The 10888-nt window shown below is 50.0% G+C and overlaps 1 protein-coding gene across 1 annotated transcript in view; it reads right to left on the reverse strand.

The window, feature by feature from the left end:
* The window catches only part of Slc39a11 (solute carrier family 39 member 11), a 431298-nt gene that overhangs the window by 419845 nt on the left and 565 nt on the right, over window positions 1-10888 (reverse strand). The window lies entirely within an intron of this gene.

A 10888-nucleotide genomic window follows, 5' to 3' on the forward strand; every position in this document is an offset into this window, starting at 1 on the left:
TACACAGAGAAACCTTGTCTTAGGAAGGAAGGAAGGAAGGAAGGAAGGAAGGAAGGAAGGAAGGAAGGAAGGAGGGAGGGAGGGAGGGAAAGGATGGAAAGGGAAGGAAGCAATTTTTAAAAATCTGGTCCAGAAGTGCCCAGTAAATACTACATTCCTTTCATGTTTCTTATAATAATTGACTGACTGGCTGATTTTGAAGAAGGCGCTCACTATGTTGCCCAAGTTGGCCTAGAATTCTGGGTTCAAGTGACCGTCTCACCTCAGCCTCACAGGTAGCTAGATGAAGATGAGTGTCAACAAACCTTTAGTTAAACAAAATAAAGCTACACGGCCTTTGTCTTTACATTTCCTTTAATTTATTTTTTGTGTGTCAGTGTTTTGCTTGCACATGTGTATTATACCAGCTGCGTGTTTGGTGCTGAAGAGGCCAGAAGAGGGTATCAAATCCACTATAGCAAGAGTTACAAGCCGGGCGTTGGTGGCGCACGCCTTTAATCCCAGCACTCGGGAGGCAGAGGCAGGCGGATCTCTGTGAGTTCGAGGCCAGCCTGGTCTACAGAGTGAGTTCCAGGACAGCCTCCAAAGCCACAGAGAAACCCTGTCTCGAAAAAACAAAAAAACAAACAAACAAGAGTTACAGGTCATGGTGAGCCACCTGTGTGTCCTGGGAACTGAGCCCAGGTTCTCAGGAAGAGCCACACGTACTTTTAACCACGGAACCATCACCCCAGGATTCTACCATCTCCTCCATTGTGGGATCATGTTCATGAGAAACCGAAAGAGAAGCATCTTTGTCTTGACTCTGTTGTCTCCTGTATCGCTCTCGGGTCCAATGGAAACAGACGGTCCAACACAAACAGAGAAATGCATGCTGTAAAGGAACCACATGCAGAGGAATGGGCAGTTGTAAGGAAGTTGGCAAGGGATACCCCGGAGACAAGGTCAAGGTAGACACATTAACCAGTCCTGAAGCAGAGGAGTGAAGGAGGAACGATGTCACGAGAGGCCAGTAAGAGAAGCCATGAGGAGTGCTATAGTCTAACTGCTACGGGCATCACAGTGGATTCCTTTGATCTCCTTTCGCTGGACTCAACTGGAACCAGAGGGCAGCTGAGACGGTGAAGCAGCCTCAGGGTTACAGGGCAGAGGCTGCATTCTAAATGTGGCATTCGGTACGGGGGAGAGGCACATGTAGAATGCATACAACATCCTGGCATTTACCTCCCAATGCTCAGTTAGAACGGCGGGCGTACCAGCCCAATCTCCACCAAGAGAGGATGAGGTTATAGCTCAATGACAGAGAGCATCTACCCAGCATGCATGAGTTCGGGGGTTTAGACCCCAGCACTGCCAACAATAAGATTACTGAATTGACAAGATCAATTTTAAAACAAATGCTTCGGGGCTAGGGTACTCCCTGGGCCAAGTGCTTGCTGTGTAAGCATGGGGCCCTGGATTTGGGTCCCCAGGGATCATACAGAAGCAGGGCACAGTGGTGTATGTCTGTACTTCCTCCAGCCAGGCCACACCTCATAAGCTTCTCCAAACAGTGCCATCAACTAGGGACCAAGTACTCAAATGCCTGAGACCATGGCCGACTTTCACCATTCATATCCCCATACAGCTATGGTGAAGTATAAATCTGTAAACAGACTCAACCCAGAAACTTCCAGAAGAGTGACCAGAAGATGCCCATGAAGCAGTGTCTACCTAATGCCATACACGACATTCAAAAGTGCAAAGATGCCTCTCCCTTTGGGATGAGGACATCTATGTTGGATTTGAACATACATGAACTCATGATAATGTGAACCTAATGAAAACCAGGAGGACATAGGCCCTAGTGGACAGCGACAGCTGTTTTTCTGCCAAGTGGACATGGTGTGTCTGTCACCTTGCCTTCTGAATGATTATCTTTATGCCTATCAGTTAGTGCCGCCATCAGGTAGTGCCACCATCAGTTAGTGCCGCCATCAGTTAGTGCTGCTGTCAGTTTTGGTCTTATTCAGTTCTTAGTCAGTGAGTGGCAACTGCTGTAGCCGCTCACAACTGGTCTCACTGCTGAGTAACTATTGAATGCTCGCCCTTAAACGTGTCTCTCTGTACCACCCTTCCAAGGCTCACAGAATGTCACGGAAGACCAGAAGAAAGAGCGTAAGGGCTTGATGAAGAGGTGGAGAGTCAGGACACTGTCTTCCAAGCATGGCATGGTCAATGAACTCATGAACTCACAGTAGCCGTGATTACCCACATAAGAAGTCGTGCACAAGATTAGCTCCAGCATCATTCTGTGGAGATGCTGAAGCAGGGAGGGGTCATGCAGTCCCATCTATCCCTGAGGACCTTAGGCAGATAACAGTTGCTGGGGAAAGGAGAGACATTTTCCTGAGTGCTGTAGCATCTGGTAAGTTGTCCATGCTCCCGTAAACCTCATCCATGCTCTTGAAAACAGCCCTAATTAAATCCATTGGGTCACCAAAACAAAAGACCTGAAAGTAGATGGGGGGGGGTGCCTAACTGGGAAAGGGAAGGGATCAATGGGAGAAGGGGGAGAGGGTAATGGAAGACAAATATAATCGAAGCGAATTATCTACATGTATAAAAATGATATGGCAAAGCCCACATACACACACACACACACATACATATATACATATATACATACACACACACATATATATACACATACACACACCAATGTGGATTGATAAAAATTCTAAATAAAGAATGTTCATAAGAAAACAATATAAATGGGTGGGGACTGGACAGGTGGTTCAGAGGTTAAGAGCACCGCCTGCTCTTCCAGAGGTCCTGAGTTCAATTCCCAGCAACCATATGGTGGCTCACAACTATCTGTAATGAGATCTGGTGCCCTCTTCTGGCCTGCAGGCATAGGAGCAGGCAGAACACTGTTTATATAATAAATAAATAAATAAATCTTTAAAAAATATAAATGAATGCAGTATGAATTGTCATTCTCTCCTTTAGAAATCAGAATGAGGGGCTGGAGAGATGGCTCAGAGGTTAAGAGCACAGGCTGTTCTTCCAGAAATCCTGAGTTTGATTCCCAGCAACCACATGGCAGCTCATAACTGTCTGTGACTCCAAGATCTGACACCCTTGGACATACATGAAGGCAAAACACCAATACAAATGGCATAAAGATAAACTATTAAAAAGGAAATCAGAGTGAGATGTGATTATTCTCACAGATATATTTTTAGCATGCCAAGAAATTACATACTTACAAAGTTAAATTACTCACGTACTCCACAAACACTGCGTGTTAATTATGTGCCGGAGGCTGTTGCAGAACTAGGAATTCAGGGAGACAAGAGACAGTGCGGTTCTCTGCTCCCTGAAGTAGGAGATAACTGATTCTAAGTACACAGTCGGCCCGTGAGATGGCTCAGGGTGTGAAGGCGTGTGTTGCCAAGTCTGGGACCCCACAAGGTAGGAGAGAACGGAGTCCTGCAAGTCCCCCTCTGACTTCCACCTGTACAGTGACACAAGCACTCCCCCGTGTGCGCGCATCCGTATGTGTGTAAAATACACAAATACGCGACCTTTTAGTTTTAGTGCAGTAGCAAACGCCACGATGAGAATCCACAGGCAGTAAGGAGGGAGCTGCGGCACCGGCTCCAGAGGCAGACAGCTGACTTACACAGCAGCTCTGCTATTTCCTCAATGATTTGGAGCAAATTAGAAACCTCCCTGGCCCAATTTCCTCCTCCATAAAGATAAGAACCAGGATCTAACCCTGAGCCTTGGTGGATGTGAGAGAATGGAGTAAGGTTGCTCCCACAGTGAAAACTCGGCCAACGTGAGCCTTTGTTATTTCACCTGCAGCGGTCCAGGCTGGCTCCCCAACCTAGGACCATCTGGTCAGGGAGACAGTAAGAAGGAAGGCTTTCCTTCCTAAGAACAAAAGCTTACAGGACCAAAGCAGACCAGGGAGGCTGCGGCTGACGGAAGGAGCAGTGAAGCTGAGTGGGAAGTTGTAGGTCTTCGACAGTTTCCCTCTGACCAAAATGAAAGGATGGCCAGGTTCCGGGCAGTACATATTTTTTTTTGTTTTTTTTTGTTTGTTTGTTTGGTTGGTTTGGTTTGGTTTTTCGAGACAGGGTTTCTCTGTGGCTTTGGAGGCTGTCCTGGAACTCGCTCTGTAGACCAGGCTGGCCTCGAACTCGCAGAGATCCGCCTGCCTCTGCCTCCCGAGTGCTGGGATTAAAGGCGTGCGCCACCAACGCCCGGCCCGGGCCGTACATATTCAAGGCGCTGACCGTTCAAAAAAGTGAACAGCGCGGATCTGGCTGGCTTCTGCAGTGTGGAGCAGGAACTAAAGGGGGGACCAGAGGAGAAACTGAGGGAATTGCAAGGTAACGGGAATTCCACTGAGAAGCTGGTGACTTGGCTCTCGGTGATGAAAAAGAACAGGGCCATCGAGCCAGGGCTGTGGAGTAAACACTGGCTCTCGGCTTGGTGTGGCACACAGCCTCTGTCTCCTGCAACCTGGCCACTCCCAGGCAAGCATCTACTGTCTATTGCTAGTTTTTATGTGGCCATGGCTGTGCCACAGAGACCATGGGAGCTGCTAAACCTTTGGTCCAATCTCTAGTGCCATATATAATAGGTGTGGTGGCACATGTCCATAACCCCCGTGCACTAGGAGTAGAAGCAAGAGGACCAGAAGTTCAGGGTCATCCTTGGCAACAAACTAAGTTTGTGGCCAGCCTGGGCTACATGAGACGAACCCCCCATCTCAAAAATACAACTTGGAAGATTTAGGGGTAGGACTCTGAGGTCATTCCCGGCGGTTCTCTTCTACTCTCTTAGTGCTGGGAAGTAGAGTTGGGATGGAAGGGAGCAGGAGGGACCTCAGTGCTCCCTGCAGGACCTCAGTGCTCCCTGCAGCACCCAGCACACAGCTGGTCCACATGGCGGGAGCCAAGCATAGCCCACATGAAGTCCACAGCCTCACAATCAATCACCCTGTACAGTCCCGGCACTGAGGACCTGGGGAGCCCAGAGCAGCAGGCTCCCTCACCAGAGGCCATGCTTGCCTAGCTCTTACTGGAAGGTAATCTCTTGGGTATCTGCAAACAGCCAAGTCAAACACCCACCCCTTCCACCATAAATGTCACCTCCAGCAGACACAGGCTGATAAACGCTGCCATAAAGATAAGATGTCAAGACGGCCACCATTAATCCTATTGGCATCTCAGGCAGAGAGCAAACACCAATTGTCTGAATCCCACTGGGCAAGCCTGCAAGCGAGAAGCCAGCCTTCTATGCAACCCCTGACATGGTTTGTATTGACATGGTCTAGCCTCTGCTTCCCCAAATGCCACACACACACACACACACACACACACACACACACACACACACACCGTCCCTTTTCTCCTTCCTTCTTGCTTTCCCCCTTAGCCAGAGCTACATTTCTGATTTCCACTTCAGTAAGTCTGTCTCTCCCCCGACTATCCTCTATCTGAGCATGCCCAAGATGTGAGTACCACTCCCTCCGACACAATGGGCGGAGTGGGGGCAGCAGCAGGGGAGGGGGACACACAAAGCTCACAGGTTCGCCTTTCGGATCTGTGCACACATGCAGGAATATGGCCATCTCACATCTAAGAGGAGGCTTGGGACAGCGGTTGGAGCAGCATCTGGGGGAGACCGGTCTTGTATGGCTCTCCAGCAAACATTCAGCAATGGACGATTAAAAGTCCTGCAAGCCTTTTCTAGCGCATTCCTTGTGGAGACACCTTGCTGTCATATAACCTAGATGCATGACTTATTTTCTAAGTACCAGAAAATAAGAGCCAAAGTTTGTGGGACCTTTTCCCAGGCACCGGATCACAGACGGTCCCGAGGAAGACACATGGTACCTGAAGATCTGTTAGAAATGTGTGTTCATTTGTTTCCTGTGACGGGGGCCTGAAGCAATGGCGTTACACTGAGAAAGGGGCTGCTTTCTTCCCACAGTGTGAGGGATGGGTCGCTTTGGGCCTGCAGCAGGGCAGCACGTCACAGCGGGAGCATGCAGAAGCGGGGACAGCGGCACTCATCTGGTGGCCAGAAAGCAAAGAGCACGCAAGGCAGGGTCAAAGGTCACACAATCCCCTCCAAGGGCATGCTCCCAATGACCTGAGACCTCACTTTAGACCCCGCCTCTCAGTGATTCCCCACATCCCCAAAGCACCACCCAAGGAACCACACCTCTAGCCTGTGGACCCCCGGGGGGGGGGGTTCAATATCCACAGTACAGCAATATTCTTGTGCTTTAAGCATTATTAAGGCTAGTTGTCTGTACTTCTATTAAAAAGTAAGAAGGGTAAGGAGCTGGAGAGAAGGCATAGCAATTAAGAGCCCTGGCTGCTCTCCCAGGACACCTGGATTCTGTTCCCATGACCCATATGATGGTTGACAACGCTCTGTAACCCCATTCCCAGGGGTTCTGGCGCCCTCTTCTGGACTCCACCGGCATTGTGTGCACATGGTACAGAGGCATAAATGCCAAGACAAAACACCCACACGCTTAGAATAAAAATAAGTTGATTTCAACCGGGCAAGATGGCGCACGCCTTTAATCGCAGCACTTGGGAAACAGAGGCAGGTGGATGTCTGAGTTCAAGGCCACCCTGGTCTACAGATCAAGTTCCAGGACAGCCAGGGCTCCACAGAGAAACCCTGTCTCAGGGGAAGAAAGAAAGAGAGAGAGACAGAGACAGAGAGAGAGACAGAGAGACAGAGAGAGAGGGGGGGGAGTTGATTTCTGCGTTTTTGTTTGTTTTAAGGGGCAAGCATCATGGTGGCACATGCCTACAAACACAAGCATTCACGAGGCAGAGCCAAGAGGATCTCAAGTTCAAGATCAACCTACAGCAACACAGACAAACCCTGTCTTCCTCCCACACACCCAAAACGCGGGAACAAAAGTACAGGCACGAGAGCTCACACCTACAACCCTAACTCTCAGCAGGCTAAAGCAATAGGTTCCGGACCAGCTTGGGCTCCGTGCCGAGTTCCAGGCTAGCCTGAGTGAAGGAGCCTATCTCAAACAAGCAAAACAAGCCGAGAACAAATCTCTCCCCTCAGTGTTCTCAATGGGACAAGGGTACACACAAGCCTAGAGAAAAAGTGACACATATGTCCGCAGCTTGGAAAGGGGACAAAAGGAGGACAAAGCCCTCCCTCTAGTGTCCCAATACTTGGTCAGCAGGCATGGCTACACCTTGTTACCCAACCTCTCCATATAGCTGCATAGATTTCCCCCTCAGGTAGGGAGACTGAATGAATGTTGGCCAACATTGTCTGGGCCATCTTGATATTTTGAAATCTTTCTTTAAAGCTAACCAGGGGATCAAGGACTTCTAGAGTCAGGCTGGCCAGGCTCTGAAGACAAACATCCCTGTTTGCTGTCCCTGTTTGCATTTCTGCTGCTGAGGTAAAACTTTCTGGCCAAAAGCAACTTGAGGAATTATCTCACTTCACCCTTCTAGACCAGAGTCCATCATTGACGAAAGTCAGGTCAGGAACTCAAGGCAGGAACCTGGAGGCAGGAGCTGATGCTGAGTCTTGGAGGATGCTGTTTACAGGCTTGCTTAACCTTTCTTTTTCTTTTTTTTTTTTTTTTTTTGGTTTTTTCGAGACAGGGTTTCTCTGTGGCTTTGGAGGCTGTCCTGGAACTCGCTTGGTAGTCCAGGCTGGTCTCGAATTTACAGAGATCCGCCTGCCTCTGCCTCCCGAGTGCTGGGATTAAAGGTGTGCGCCACCAACGCCCGGCTGCTTAACCTTTCTTATAGAGCCCCAGCCCACCCCCCAGGAACGGCACTACTCACAGTGGGCTGCGCATCATTTAGCAGCTTTTAAAAATGCCTCAAGCCAATCTGATCAAGGCAACTCTTCAGTTGTGGTTCCCTCTTCTCGGGTGACTCTAGGTTTGCGTCCAGTAGACAGTTGGCACTATGACAACAGGCTTGACCATCTTCTACCTTGGTGACCTCAGGTAGGTTACTTAGTCCTCTGGAACCTTAGTTATCTGTGCTGCCACCTCTGCATAGGGCCCTAGTGAAAACTAGATATGATATGTTCAGAGGGCATATGGTGCTAGGATTGTGGGGGAATGCCTATTTGATTTCAGGGGCTTGGGTGGAACCGAACAGAACTGGTCAAACATTGGCTGCTTGAAGTGCTAGGGCTTAAGGTTTAAGCTAAAACGAAGAAAGCCTGATACTAAAAAGTCATACTCAAAGGGATGAAGAGATGGCCGAGTGGTTAAGAGTGCTTGTGGCCCTTGCAGAAGACCTGAGTTTGGTTCCCAGCTCACATTCTCCTGTGACTCAAGCTTTAGGGGGATAGGACGCCCCCTTCTGGCCTCTGCAGGAACTGCACATACACAGATACATACACTCATGATCTTTTAAATTGAATTAAAATCAAAGTCACATTCAACACAACACACCTGCATCCATTCGTAAACTGAAACTCAACTATATCATTATTACCCCTGAGCTTCCTACTGGCTTAAGCGATCTCTGTCTCCAACACCCCCAGCACGGGGCCTGCTCTAGCTGCTTTGGCTGCACTGTCAGCCCTGTTGCTGGTTTTTGATAGTTCTGGCTGATAGGCAGAACTGTCTGGAAGCGGGCGGGGGATGGGGGGGCTGCTCACCAAATGCAGGGGTAAAGACTGGAGGCTTGGCGAGCAGAGCCAAGGGGACATGTTTCCTAGGCCTGGGTTGTTTTTCCGGTGGCCGGGCTGAGAAGAGACCTGAGCAGCAGTCACTTTTCTGCGGGAAGAGGGGCATCAGTGGCATCTTGAGGCCAGTCTGATGAACTCAGCCAAGGAACCAGCACCAAGGCCGAGGAAAGCAACCCCTGATCTCAAAACACGCTGGGCAGTAGGACTTTTGCGGGAGCCATCACACAGGAAGCCCCGGCTCGCATACTAACTGATCTGTAGGCAGCCGTGTTCCCCTCGCTGTGGGGAAGGCTGCAGTCACTCTGGCGGAGCTGGAAGCTTGAGGAACGACCATTAAGCTCCCAGGGCAAGCCATAGACAATGGTTCTGATTTTCAGAGAAACTGGATGCATCAATATGACATCGAGCAGCTTGTAGACCTGCTGGGAACGGTGGACCACTACGCTGAGGAGGCAGGAGCAAAGGAGGGAGAGCATTCCCAGTCCAAGCATGCCGCAGGGTGGTGGGGGCCAGGCACAACCTGAGGATACCCACCACCAGCACTGGCACTCGGAAGCTACGGCTGCAGCCACTGCCCCTGCCACCGCTACGCAGTAGATGTTGCAGGGGATATCTAAGCCTCCACCAGGATGAAATCCCTGCGCTCCAAGGCCCCAGGCAGTTAGTTGTGTCTTGTGGACCAGTCCCAGGCCACAGTCTAGCACACAGGCACAAACAGAGAGACACACTTCCCAAACACGGAAGACAGATTCTGCAGGCGCCTGCAGCCTGCAGAGAGAATGCAGGAAGAACTGCACATCGCAGCTATGCCACCAGGGGGCGCGCTGTGCAGGGGAACACTGACAAAGTAGGAGGAAATCTAGAGCCAAGAGGCTTGTGATTCCCTGAGTTAATGCCCCTCCCCAACATAAATAAAATCCCGTTCATAGAGCAGGAACACTGTTCTTGCCTGAATGTCATAATAAACCACTTATTTGGATATCAATCTACTGCTGTGACATCTGCCTCAAAATAGTGGCATTGGTGAAAGGGAGAGAAAACCCAGAGGCTGTGACACAGGGCTGAATACGTAATTCTGGTTTTTTTCTGCGTTAACGCAGGCAGGGATTCTTCAACAGCAAACTTTTCCAAAACGGCGGGTCCTGAACCGACTTACTAACAGCAGATCAGAGTGTCCAGGTTTTCTTACTAGGTCAATCTTAGGGTGTCCAGACCTCAGGCAACATGGACTCCCCACCGGTCTCCATCACGGGAGGACTCTCAACAGGGGAAACGTGTCCTGTGGCTACTAAACAGTAATTAAAACAAAACGGAAAACCCAAGGAACTAGCGAGCAATAAACAAACCCTTTGAGGGGTAACCCCGGTTACGTGGGGCTCTTTCCGATCAACAAACACGGATTCAAACTTGTCTTCCTATAAAGCTGCATTTGACCAAGGATCTTAAAAACGAAGGAGGCGGGGCTACTGCACCCAGGCCCCTGGCCGGCCAGGAAGCTATAGTTGGGGCTGCTCACAGTGTAGACCACAGTTGTCACTCCGATCTCCAGCTGGCGAGGCCAGATGATCAGTAAAGGGCCCCAAGGTCAGGGCCAGGGCACAGGAGCACACGTAAGAGTGATGGCAACACGACCACGGGTGCACCTTTATCGTGATTAACGCCTCTGGGAAGCTCGTCTCTCACAAGGAAACGGTTAGCGTTCCAGATCACTGTAAGGCTTTGGCCAGCAAGTACCAGGTCAGCACTTAACTCAGCGACCTTAACCATCTCGCTTCTCCAAGGAAACAAGCGCTCGGGACAGAATAAAAGGGGGAAGGAGGAGGGAAGGGAGAAAGGGAGGGAGAGATTGTAATATTTTTTAAAAGGCGCTTGGGACTAGAGAGATGGCTCAACGGTTAAGAGCATTGGGTGCTTTTATAGAGGATCCGGGTTCAATTCCCAGCACCTACATGACAGCTCACAAATGTCTGTAACTCCAGGTCCCGGGGACCCAACACCCATACACAGACATGCATGCAGAAAAAACAGCAATGCATATAAAAATAAACAAATTTTTAAAAAAGCTCAAGGCCAGCACTGCCAGCGTGGCTCGCTCAGGCCCTGGGACCAGCCCAGCTCCCGACCTGGCAGAAGCACTTCCGCCCCCATTCAAAATGGCGAGGGGGGCGGGGCGGGGCCG

This window comes from Mesocricetus auratus, unplaced genomic scaffold (genome assembly GCF_017639785.1).
Source record: "Mesocricetus auratus isolate SY011 unplaced genomic scaffold, BCM_Maur_2.0 Super-Scaffold_100007, whole genome shotgun sequence".
NCBI classification, from domain to species: Eukaryota; Metazoa; Chordata; class Mammalia; order Rodentia; family Cricetidae; genus Mesocricetus; species Mesocricetus auratus.